Source organism: Podarcis tiliguerta (genome assembly GCF_965153285.1).
Source record: "Podarcis tiliguerta genome assembly, chromosome: 11".
Classification (NCBI taxonomy): Eukaryota; Metazoa; Chordata; class Lepidosauria; order Squamata; family Lacertidae; genus Podarcis; species Podarcis tiliguerta.
The window spans coordinates 23691001-23704748 of record NC_139544.1 but is presented as its reverse complement, the minus strand read 5'-3'; positions in this window follow the sequence as shown (position 1 = coordinate 23704748).

Sequence of the window (13748 nt, the reverse complement as noted above, 5' to 3'; positions counted from 1 at the left end):
TATAAAGTGAGTCCTATTTATCGCAAAGCACTTTTCCAGCTCTGTTTTCAGTCCAAGCCAATGTGACTCCCTCCCTGATGACTTGAATGCTGCAACAGGGCTTTATGGCACATAGAGAAACAATAAAGAAAGAGGCGGGCAGAGGCAAAAACCATTAGAGAGCTTGCTGTAGCTGTACAATCTCTCTTGCACACATACACACACAAACACACTCAGAGGACCATATATCATAAACTTTCCTGTGGAAAGGATTCCAGAAAAGAGAGGGAGACAGGCAGTGAGCATCTCTGAGGCTACTCCTGTTGGACATACATACATACATGCATACATTCCTCCATACATGGATGGATGGATTGAATTTGCATACTGCCCTATACCTGCAGATCTCAGGGCAGTTACAACATAAAATCGCAATATAAAAACACAAAATACATAACAAAAACAACCCAGTACACCCCCTACCCTCTTCCACTCACAGAGCTTTGCTATGATCAACTGCTTCTACAACCAATTAAAAACATTTTAAAAACAAAATCGGCAATATACTAATAAGCCATCAGAACACATTAACGTCTGCATAGGCTTGCCTCTACAAAAATATTTTAAGCTGGCACTGAAGAGAATGCCATGAAGGTGCCTGCCTGGTGTCACCTGGTAGGGAATTCCCAAGTTTAGGTGTTGCCCCACTAAAATGACTGTTTCCTACAACAGCAGAATTAGTATTGTGTGGCACTCGCAAAAGCACCACTTCTGCAGATCACAGTGGTCTAGTGGTCTCTACATATGATGGGGAAGGTGATCCCACAAGTAAACGAGCCCCAAGCTCTTTGGGGTAATACATGCCCTGAACCTTGCCCAAATGTACACATTGTAAATATGGTAGATTAACCAAATGTTAATATGGTATGGTAGAGTTACCAAATGATAACTTTTACACAGGTAAGACTGAACGTCCTTCCATTAGCAGACAGGACGGGCCGACATAAAGGAGTTCCTAAGAAGGATAGAGTTTGCAGCTTCAACTCTGTATCAGTAGAAGACACATTGTAAATATGTAAGCATTGTCTATCTAAGACCATTAAACAGGGTGCTGTTTATTGCTCAGCGTTCCTCATCATGATGCAGTATTCCCAGAAAACCTGTCAGAGGGACACGTAGATGTACGACACAATTTGAAAGTGCACCTCTCTCATTCTAAGAACACCAGGGCCATTTTTTAAATGACAGCAACTGACCTGCTGTGCTTCCCCCTCCCCCCCCCCCCAAGAATCTAATCATTCCTCCTTTGCAGACACATTGCCCTTCATGAGATCTGGTGTCAGTTTTTCCTTGCTCTTTTGCGATAAGCGGAGTGAGATGGCTCAGTTGTCAGAGAGACAGAGCATCTGACACCATCAACGAGGGCATCAGCCTGCCTTCTCCTATGCATAATGGAGGGAGACAAAAGACAAATAATGAGGAATTCGTTTGGGGGAAAGGACTAGATGGAAGCTGCGTCCAGTCTGTTTTAAGTTAAGAATGCCTTTGCTTTTTAAAAAATCCAATCACCTGCACTTTCCAGTGATCCTGAATTAGATGTAGGCCTCAATGTGTAAAACACACTGGTGTAACAAAGGTTGCCACCACCCAGGCCCAAGACACACTACTGCCTGAGACAAACCAGAAAATGCTGTACCGCCGCCCCCCCCCCCCAAAAAAAATTGTAGCTTGTTTAAGACTGTTGAGTTAGAGCATGTATAGGGAATATCAGGCTCATGGAGGCTGAATCTGCTCCTCTTCCCAGCTTTGAGCCTGCTGCCCTGGGGCAACTGCCTCACCTTGCTTCCTGAGCAGGCCAGCCCTGCCACCTTTCTTCTATTGGTAGCTGTTCCTGGTGAACCAATCAGGTAAGTTGTTGTCATGGGCAGAAGCTATGGTTTTATTTGCCATTGTAAACCACCTCAACTAGGAGTAGAGCAGTGGCATGCAAGAGTCAACAGCAAATGACCTTATCACCCATTCACCTTATCACCTCATCACCTACTTCAGAGTAGGAGAATGCATTGAGCAGAAGTGTGGGGGGCACGGTCATCATGAAAAAATACAGTCAGGAGTTTCAGCCCTCTGCTTTCCATATATATTTGGAGGCTTGCTTTGATTCCAATCCTATTCCCATTTTACTAAGTTATTCACAGACTGTTGGTCCTCAGCTTAGAGAACATGACTTTCTGACAGATGCCAATGACATCACATCCACTCTGAATTCCTGGAAGCCCTCACTCATTGAAACTTTCAGATATGAGATGTTGGTTCCAGATCAGATTTGGTTTACACTACCACTAGGATCAGAGGTAAGCTGCCTGTGAAAACCAGTTGCTGGAGAACAAACAGCAGGAGTGGGCTATTGCCCTGGTGCCCTGCATTTGGTTGGCTAATGGGCTATGGAATGACAGACTAGATCAACCATTGGTCTAGCAAGGGTCTTCTAAGCTTCCATTGAAATGGACTTGAGGTTGTTGTGACCAGCAATTCACATCGATTTCAGTGGGACTTAATCTGGATGCAGCCAGGTGTATGACAGAAGTCTCACAAGTACACTGAAGTGCTTAAATGACTGTTTTGGATTTAACCCTTTATGAAACCAAACAAGGCCGGAGAAGTAGATGGGACCACGAATATTTCCCCTGCTGGTTTGTTCTCAAGACGTCCATTCATGTCAGATCACTCCTTGTGCAAGAGCTCCAGTGCTGGACTCTTGATTCTTTGAGGTTGACTGCCTGAACTTCCTTTGGCTTATGGCTTCCTCAGAACCCGTTTGCTTGAACAGCCCAAATAACTTATCAAAAGAAGGAGTCTGCTCAGATTGGAAATGGCAGTTCTCCAGCCATTTCTTCCATGCTGTTTCTTCCATGCACAGGATATGAGAAATCCCTTTTCATCAAAGTAGCTGCAGCAATTTTCCACAAGTGCCTTCTTCAACATAAGTGGATGCCTCATGTGAGCCTGCATTTGCGCTTAATCAGCTAACTGTAACAATATCTGAACTGCTTCTTAGTCATCTGTTTGTAACCAGCCCTGTTATGTGAGTTTTCAGTTATCTGGGCTGTAATCCTTGCCTTCCTGTAAACCATCCTGGTGTGTCAGCTTCAGTTATCTCTTGCCCAAATCCCTCTGCAGCCCTATAGATGTCAGTCATAGATCAAACAGGATACCTGCTTCCTATATACAAACTCTACACATGCATCGCAAGCATACAATGTGTGAACGGATCTCGTTTTAAAAGCTGCTTATCAATGATCCCAGAAACAGTCACTCTACAGAGAGCAGGTTGCCATTCCCAGGACTGTCAGCAAACAAGTTCCCTCTCTGAAGCATTCATAAAACTCATTTGCACATGAATCCAGGGATGGGAATCAATGCAAAGATCACCCCTGTGACTGAAAGCATGTTGGATGAATGGGTTCCTTAGAGTAAGAATAGGTTGGCTGACAACTCAGAGTTGCTCTTTAAAGCCCCTGGTTTATGCCCACACAGCAGTCAGGTCAAAGTTGCTGTCAAGATAAATGCCTAATTTTAGGCATTTATGCTATCTTTAAATAATGCTGTCATTATATTTTTAAATAACCTATTGACTGTGGCACCCGTATGTTGAAGCCTCTGCTTTCATAATTAGTTTCACATTTAGGAGGCCATGATTGCAAATCACCCTTGCCCACAGATTAGGTCTTTTGCCTGCTTCACATATATGCTGTTCACCTATTTTATGTAAAGCTTATTTTCACTGCACAAGCAGAACATATCATCCTCAAATCTATCTATATATATGAATTAATGAAGCATGATAACAATAATTCATTTAGGTATACTTCAGTTAAGAGTGTCTGGGGCAAGCCAGTCAGATGGGTAGGGTACAAATAAATTATTTATTATTATTATTATTACTACTACTACTACTTACAGAAGACTCCCTGTTTTGATGCAGGGGAGTCACAGGCCAGCAGAAGCTTTGCATTCAGTTTAATGTATCCTTTTGTGTAACTACCGTTTGTACTATAGAAAATTTTAAATTACAAGTAGTAATAGTGGTAATTTCATAGAGAAATGTATCCACCATCTATTATCAGGAATTGATAATTTTTTCGGACGATAAGAAATGCATACTAAGAGATTAGATTGGAAAATTTTCAGACACGATTGATGGAAGTAAAAAAAAAAAATTGAATAAGATGTAAAAGTATGTTTAATTACTGTTGAAAATGATATGTTAAAAAACTAATAAAAAGTATATATATATATATATATATATATATATATATATATATATATAAGGAATTGATAATTTTGGAGTATTTAGCTGAAATTTTAAAGCTAAAGCTAAAGTTGCCTGATTTACTCAATGGTGGCTATCTAGGCTTTTATATATTGTATGTGTTTGTATGTATTTCGATGACTTTGTATGATTTTATGATTCTGTTGTTTAAACTTATGCCAACAAAGGCCAATAACAATAACTACATACAAATGACATTAATCGTGTGCAACTACAGCACTGAAATTAGTTGCAGCTCATAATACATTCCCAGAAACATCTCCAGTGATGAACTAATCCTCCGAACACAGCATACATTGACAGAAGGTACCTGGTTCTGTTTCTTTGCTTCATTGTTATCAGTGCTTTTAAAGCTGCTCGGGTTACACTGAAGCTTTGTAGAACAGTGTAGAAGGTACACTTTCCTGGTTGTTGAACAGCAGTTACAATGCAATTAGTGCCAGTTAATGGAAAACATTACCAAGGTGCATATTGTTATCAATCATATCCCAGTATAAAGCTGGCTGCAGTATTAATGGCTGTAATTATGGACTGATGAACTGTTCAGCTGAAAACTGGCCTTAGCCAAAATTTATTTATTTCTCCTCTTTCTTTTCCTCAAGAAATGAAGTTCGTAGAATTTAACACTGCCTTACTCATTGCATTTCTGTGATCTGAATCCAGCCCAGGGGAGGAGGGGGGGGTTAAGTTATAAATGAAAGATTAAATAGCCTTGGAATGAATAATTTTGACATAGGAAGTGGGGTGGGTTTTCCACCTTTTCAAAGCAAGTTTTAACGTTTCTGTAGAAACAGTTCCCCAACTAACATCTCTCAGTAGGGAATTTTGGTCTCCTGGCCTCAAAATTCATCTAAGTCACCGCCCGTTCTCTTCAAATGCTAAAAGGTACTTAAGGTGGCTGAGAGAGAGAGAGAGAGAGAGAGAGGAGGAGGAGGAGGAGGAGGAGGAGGAGGAGGAGGAGGAGGAGGAATGGACCAAGTGGCTCTGATACCCCAGCGGACAGAGGTCACCCCCTCAAAAGACAGACGAGAGGGCCTGCAGCTGTGTTCCTAAGGCAGATTTAGGGAAGCATGACTGACCCAGTCACAATGGGAATGGAGCCTCGAGGACACCCCCAGGGACACCACAACTATTATTTACAATGGAGCATGAGAGGTGGGGGCACTGAATTTTGGTTTTGCACTGGGTGCCGCTGAAATTTGAGACCCCAAGATCTGTGTTTTCTCACCTCACAAGTCGGGATCCAGGCAGCAGGCAACTGACAGTCTATTCTGCCTACTCATAAGTAAACGGAGATCCCTGTGTTCTCATTGCATAATTAGGATGATGTAAGTTAGGTTTTTGGACTCATCTGTCTCTTCTTAGCTTTTAATATTTTTGTCAGACCTTATTGCTCTCTTCCTTATAGACTCTTAATAAAGTTTCATAATTGGACTGGTGGAGTTTGTGTGTGTTTGCCAGTCTCAGGACTGGGGAATCCCCAAGTGCTTAGATTGTTTTGGGTTCCATGCTATTGCAAGCCCAGAATCAGAGTTACTTAAACTTGCCCTGTTCTCAGGGAGAAACAAGAGAACTGGAAAGCTTGTTCTGTGTTCTGTGTAAATTTCAAGGCATTGGCTAGAGGCACAAGATGCACCAATCTGCAATCCCAGAATTTAACAATCAATCGTACACCCCCAGTTTCCCCCATTATTTCTGAGGCTGTAGGTGACTGAAAAGAGTGGTGGCACAAACTATCAGAGATTAAAACTTGCTGGCAACACTGCAGGGCTGTTGCATTGCAGTTGGACAAGGAAGGTGGAGCCTCCCCTGACAGTTTAACCATTTTTCACCCAAAAGTTTTATTTTGCTAATATATTTGCTTCATTAAAGCCAAAATATATGTAAGGTGGCATTGACTTGCTTTTGAAGTAAATCTACATTAAGAAGTGCTACTAAGATCACCACTAACTATAGATACTGTTAGTAACTAGTATTATCAGCAGTGGAAAAAAATTGAAGAAATGCAAACAATATGGTGGAATGTATTGGCTTGCACCCATTCCACCCCCCCCATTTATAATGTTAATCATGCCACACAGTATGGGAAACTGCTATTTTAATGTGAGTACAGAACTTTTTACAAAGATAGAAAACATGTCAAAGACAATAAACTATCTGATTTTACCCTAAATACTATTCTGTCCTCATAAAACCATTCACTTCCAACTTAAAAGTGCTGGAAGCTACAAATATAGCATATTCCTAACTCAGTCCTCTGGCATGAAATACAACACTTCTACAAAATTAATATAGATCATATGAAATGCAAACATTGTCAACTGATTCACGTATGGCTAATAAAATGAATGTATCTGCTGACTCCAGTGTTCTGTTATTGCATTCTTATTTTTGAATCAAATAAAACTGTTTTTTAAAAAACACCTCTCTTCTGATTTGCACTGCTTTGGAGACCATAACTGGTTCTACAAGGCTAGGTTTTTGTCCTACGGGATTGCACATTGAGCTCTAGTATTGCATTTTGATTTAAGAGAGAGCGGATTTTGAAGCACAGCATTGGCCCAGCTAAGGCTAGACTGAATTTGTCCCTGCCTCCCAACAGCCTCTCTCTCACAGATTTTTTTGTGGAACTATTTATCTCCCATAAAAGTAAGGTTGATATTGATTACTTTGGGAGGTGGAGATGGTGGTCTTACCATGACATCTTAGAGTTTCTTCTTTCTTACTTCTTTAAGAAGCAGCTTACTTCCATCAGTAGCCTGGTGGTGTTTCTTAGCAATTAGGGACAAAATGTCTTCAGACAGCATTGCTTTGGCATCATTTTTAGGAGGCAGGAGCATTCTTGAGCAGGGGAAGGTTGGTCCCAGTGGCCAATGGCAGTCATCTCCCCCCCCCCCAAAAAAGTTGGGAGGGAATGCCCCTATGTAGTGTTATACTCCAATGCATATAAAAGCCCTGAATGACTTTGGGGACTTTTATAAGCCAACAACCCTATACTCAGGGCTTTTCAACTGGCACCTCTCAGGTGGGCACCATTGCCATTATAAGAGAATGAGGGAGTCCTCACCGTGAGTTCTGGCATCTCTTTCTCTGGAAAAATACCACCGCCTATACATCAGAGCTCACAGTAGTGATCAAAAATATTATCAAAGAGATTGTTCTTAACTAATGAGCTAATGAAGTACCTTGGCCATTAGAGGCAGATTTGTCCTATATTCTGAGCTTCACAACATATTAGAACAAAGCCTTTAAGCCTGAAATGCAAGTCCTCAGCTCTGTGTAGGACAAAGGTATTAGACACCTCAGCTAAAGACCTTTCCTTGTTTTCCAGTGACAAAGGCTTGTTTTCCACTGACAAAGAGGTCTCACCCACCAGAGCTGATTCTGGAAGCACCCCTCAAGACATTGGAATGGAAGGCACGTTCTCTAGCTCTTTGACACCTCTCTGGAAAATATGAAATGTTACAGCCTTCTGAAATGTGATCCACTGAAATCTAATTAAATATTGGCTATTCAAATTACAGATATGGCAAGGCAAAGGGCCCTGAGGCTGGACTGGCAAAACTCACACATTGACTATTTTCACTATTGGCCTCCTGATGAAAAGCAAACCTGAAAGCTGCCAGTTTAGATATTTGTATTTAACAAGTGAATTTTAACAGAGTCAATAGGAAGACTAGGGAAAAGAAAAGGAATGAGTTTTATATTTGGGTTAGAAAACCTGCTGCCTTATGTGCTTCATCTTTTTTTATTTGACAGATCCACATATTTTTTTAAAAAAACACCACACATTAAAAATATTTTGATTTATATTTTAATTTATTTGGAACCAACAGCATTTCCCCTTTTATGCTGTTTATCTCTCACATGTGTTGGTTAAGAAGTAAGTGAATGGTAACAGTAAAAAGGAGATGGGGGGAGATGAACAAGTGAGGGTTTTCCAAATGTCACTCACAAAGTTGAAAAATATTAAAATATATTGCTATATCTTCTAAAAACATCCATTTACAGAAGGCAGTGAACAATGGAAATGAGCTTTTCAGGGCACAGACATAAAGGCAGTGCTATTTTTCCAGAGAAAGAGGTGCCGAAACTCACCATGAACACCTCCCTTGTTCTCTTATAATGGCAATGGCACCCACCTGAGAAGTGCCGGAACGGAGTTCCGGCAAGTTCTGGCTGGGGAAAAAACCCTGCATAAAGTTATGGTCCAGTTGGCACTTTGCAACCCAAAGATGGCCCTTGAGTGATTATTTGAGGTTTGGCTCTCAGTTTGGAGGGACTGGATGAAGTGGTGTCCCTCTTCTGTCTTTGACCACCCTCCATCAGTGAACCCTAGCAGACTTCCCTTGTGGAAACAGTGGGCAACAGCATTGGGTCTAGCAGCCATATTTATTTACCACAACAGCCCAAAGAGGGACAACATTGGGGATATTGGAGAAAATTAAACTGGTGGCTAAACTCAGCTGCAGGCGCTTGTCAGAATGCCAGTCCAAGAAAACCATCCAAAATGGGGGGCAGGACACGTGGGCCCTGTTGAGGGGCCTTGGCAGTTGCTCAGTGATGTCCTGTGCTGTCTTCAGGCCTGATTAAAAATAATAACTACGTTCTCCTTTTTTAAAGCAAATTATAGGTTTATATCCAACAAATAACTTTAATTGGCAACATAGAAAAATGATCTCTAGCTCACAGGTTTAGAAATAGGACATATTCTCAGCTAATTAGTTGTGGCTTTACTTATAACAAGGATTTAGCTTCTGATACAGTATGTGACCCAAATAAAATTAGCTGCTTCCTAAAAAAAACCAAAAAACTGGAACTCCAATCCCTACCCCGTTTTGATTTGTATTCCCCTCCCCAATAATTTCACTGATATTTTTGTTTGTTTGTTTCATTATCAGCTAAATTTCTCTGTATTTTTCAATGTGTGAACTCTAAACATAGTAAGTTATTGTGGATTGCTACTTCTTCAACCAGCACATAGTTCAACTATGGAACTCGTTCCCACAGGAAACAATGATGGCTACCAACCTAGGTGGCTTTAACAGAGGATCGGACAAATTCGTGGAGGAAAGAGTCATCTATGGCTATGTTGTGCATCCACAGTTGAAAGGAGTAATCTTCTGAATGCCAGTTGTTGGAAACCACAGAAGGATAAAATGCTATTGTGCCCAAATCCTACTTACAAGCTTTCCACAAGCATCCGGTTGGCCCCTGTGAGAGCAGGATCCTGGACAAGATGGGTCACTGGCCTGATCCAGCAGGTTCTTCTCATGTTCTTATGATAATCAACAACAAAAAACAAGAAAATATAGGGAGTTGGAACAGATAAGTGTGACACACTTTTGCTATATCTGCTACCAAGCTGTAAGGTAAGGTGCTCCCTCCACAGAATATATAACACCAATGCTATAAGCAAAATCTAACCTAGAGCCTTCCTTGGTACGCTAGATTAATATGTATAGGGAGTGTTCAGGATGAATTGGGAATGATCTGCACAACTCGAAAAGGGGAAAGAAAGAATTGTGAGTTGAATGAATGTATATCTGCTTGGTAAGAGTAATGGAGTAATCATTTGATAGCTTTGCTGCATACCCATGTTCCGATTTTTCAATATGGCTGGCATTTTACCATTCTACTGCAGAGCACTTCTCGGAAGCTGTTGCAAAATTGAAGCAATTTATCTGCCCACAATCCAGCCTTCTCCCAGGGTTATGTGAATCAGGGCTCATTTGATGGCTAATGCATGAGGCGGCCCAGCCGTTGATGGGATCCAGCAGCGCCTGCACTTACATTCTTAATCATCGAAGAGACAGTACCATGCGGTGCACACTGTAAACATGTGGGAATTCAAGGTAGGAAAATGAGGCTATCAAATAATACGTTCCTGGTTTAACCAAAAAGGCGTTTCCAGAATTTAGCTCATGTCTTAGCATTTAACATGCATGTTCATGATTTATGGGCTTCACAAAGTTCCCTACATGTTAACAGTGAGACTAAGGTTCCCCCAGATGTGTATATTATTGACAGTGCAGTTATTTTGTTATGCCTCTTTTCAAAGATTTTGCCATTACTGAGAAACTGGGAAATGAAAAATACAGAATAGGAAGTGTGGTTGTTTATCTACTGCTTCATCATTTCCCTTCTTTCTTTCTACATCTAGCATTCCAGTTATTGGCTAAAAGCAAAGACAATGGCTGGAGTCAATCTGAGCATCAGCAGGTGGTGTTGAGTTGCCTCCATAGTGCTCTGCCAAAGCATCTTAGTTGTGTGATTCAGCAGCATCCTTCATAAGGCAGACATGTTCCAAAACCTTTTGGAATCAGTGGACATCTTTTAATGGATGCCCGTAGATTTGGATATTGCCTATATTCTCTGGCTTGAAATGATTAGTGATTGCCAAGTTCTCTAAAATCTATCAAAATGTGTGTCAGTTTTATGATGTAGATTAATGAGTTCCTGAGTGTGGTTCTGAGTTACTTTCACCTGAAACCTTGCAAAAGAAAGCCGCCAATTGCATCCATGAAAGCAGTCCCATTTGCTTTATTCCAAGCAATTCATTACACCTCCCCAATAAGCACCAATCCTAACCGACAAGACTAGACTGTATTCAAACAAAGTTTACGACTTTCACAAAGTACCTATTTCCGTGTTAAGATCCTAAGACCTCCTGCAATAAATAAAGACACAACTGACATGGAATTTAGTTTAAGGTTATTGGCCAAAACTATTGACATAGTTTTGGCCACAACTTTATTGATTACAAAACTATTGACATAGTTTTGGCCACAACTTTATTGATTTGCTTAGGCATTGGTTCCCGACTAGCTGCACCTGACCTCAGCAGGGCAGCACTGACGCCTGGACTCTGGCAGACATCAGTAAGGGAAAACATCCTGGGGGAACATTGGACCAGGTTCAGACTCAAGCTCACCGCAAATGCTCCCAGGGGCTCTGGCGTGGCCCTAACCCCTGGAAGGGGATCGGACAAAAGCAAGACGAGCCCCTGGATTCCTTTAACAGAATATGCTAGCATTGGAGAGGCAGGCACAGCCTATCCCCACCCCCTCCACCACCACTGAACCAATGCCTAACTGTCAAACCTTACAAAATTGTGGTAATTTGCTATGCGGCAGGCAAAACCCAAGTGGCATCAGCCAATCAGCCAAATGGGGAAATTCCTACCGGGCCCCGTCCCAAAAACAGATGACCCATGACGGCATAGCAAGGTCATAATGAACCCTAAATATAGGGAAAGGTTGGGCGGGTGATCCGGTGCACGAGGTGAAAAGAGGAAGCTCAACACAACATGCAGCGGTATATATGTGTCCCTCGGTTAATGCATGAAATGATCCCATTGGCCAGATTTACCCCAGCAACCGAGGGACCACCAATCGGGTTGTTGTGGCTATCCAATTGCTTCCACCCACAACAGCAGTGAGGTCAGTCTCGATGATCTCACCGCAACGCATGGTCTCTGGGAGGAGGACACGATTTCACAGAAGAAAAACTGGTGATCAGGCCTCACACACAAAAATAATAGTAAGGAAAACATCTACAGTCCACTTAAACAGATAAAACACAGACGTGGAAGCAAGCCAACCCCCCTCTCAAGGCAACCACAACAAACGTTCATTACATTATGCTGCTTGCACACAAGTCATCCTAAAGCATGGTCTCTGGTGAATAATTAATCAAGTGTGTGACATTCTATAACATACCCTCCAACTTCTCTCCAAAGAAAATAGGGATGCACTATTCCATTATTATTATTATTATTATTATTATTATTATTATTATTCCATAGTCACTCAGGGCAGCTTCCAACATATATAAAAACATAATAAAACATTAAACATTTGAAAACTTCCCTATACATGACTGCCTTCAGATGTCTTCTAAAGGTTGTATAGTTACTTACCACTTTGGCTCGGGGGTTCACAAAACTCCATACACTCAAAGAGTGTTTTTTTTTTCTTTAAAAAAATGTTTAGGGGTACTCTCATTTTGACTCAAGAAAATCACCATTTTATAGTTCAAATTGGGAAAAATAAAAATGCAGTAAATGGACAAAAGTACAAAGATTCACAAAATGTTTAGGGGATATACATACCCCTGTGTACCCCCAGAAAAAAGCATTGCCTTCCAACATTTCTCTGATTAAAATAGCAAAAAGTGGGCCATTCTGGGATCAAATCAGAAACCAGGGTGGCTTCTGTAAATCCGAGGCTGTCCCTGGAAAATCGGGACACGTTGAGGGTCTGCTATAATATGGGTTGAGTGGAACATTAGGACAGCCCCATAGCTTTCCTGGAGGCTGTAAACCCTAAGCCACATTTGATACAGTGCCTCCAGCATGAATGCCGTAGTCTGCAAAACAATGAAGGCTAATCTATACTTGCCTTTGCTCTACATTTCTACATATAGGTCCAGGCTTTCCATGGCTGTGTCTGAGTGTTGTTGCTTTTTCAGTGCTCTCCCTGGGAAAGTGCCCACATTTACTGCTGAATCAGAGCAAACGCCAATCGGGTTTTCCATGGATCGCCATTTGTTCCAGTTCAGCAATAAAACATGGGTTTTCCCAGGGAAGGCACTGGAACAAAACAAAAAAACACTGCTCAGAAACGGGCCTGGAAAGTCCAGACCTGTTTCTAGAAAGGATGGAACTAGAGTAATTGTGGCTTACCCCAAAGTCTAGCGGACCTCAATGGCTAGGCTCTGAGAACTGCCCTGAGACCTCTGAGTATAGGGAGGCATATAAATTCAATAACAACAACAACAACAACAATAATAATAGATGGCAGTATGAACAGCACCCAGAACATACCTAGTTATTCACTCATGCCCAATTGATGTTGATGGCATCATTGCTCTTTTCTTTTTCTTTCTTCTTTCTACCTTTCTCTATTGATCCCTTCAGAATTTCTCCTGAAAAACACATTTTATTTGGAACACCACACACAGAAGCTATTTAGGATAGACTCACTTTTTTTGCAAGGAAAGAGATTTCCCTATCTTGTACAGCCTTGGCATCAAATCAGCTGTTGGTTCAATAAAGGGCTGCAATGCTGATGGATGTTAACAAAAGATCTTTATCGCCTCAAAAGATAAGTGCAAGACCATTCCTGCATGGGGGGGGGGGAGTGACTCACTTGTTTGTTTGCATGATAAGTCTCCATTCAAAAGGTCTCGGTGCTCTCCTGTGTCTTTTTTTCCATTTTCCCACTTTCTCTAAAGGCCATTTGAAAAATCATCGTGGAGCAAAATTAAATTATTTTGAGAACTAATCTTATTAATAACAGCATGACATAGGAAATCAATTTGCAGTCCCGTAATGAACTGTGATGTTGTGAGCAGAGGTTGCTGATGAGGAAAGAAAGGAGAAGATGAAAATGTTCACATTCTAACTACTCAGGAAACTTATCTCATTATGAAAAAA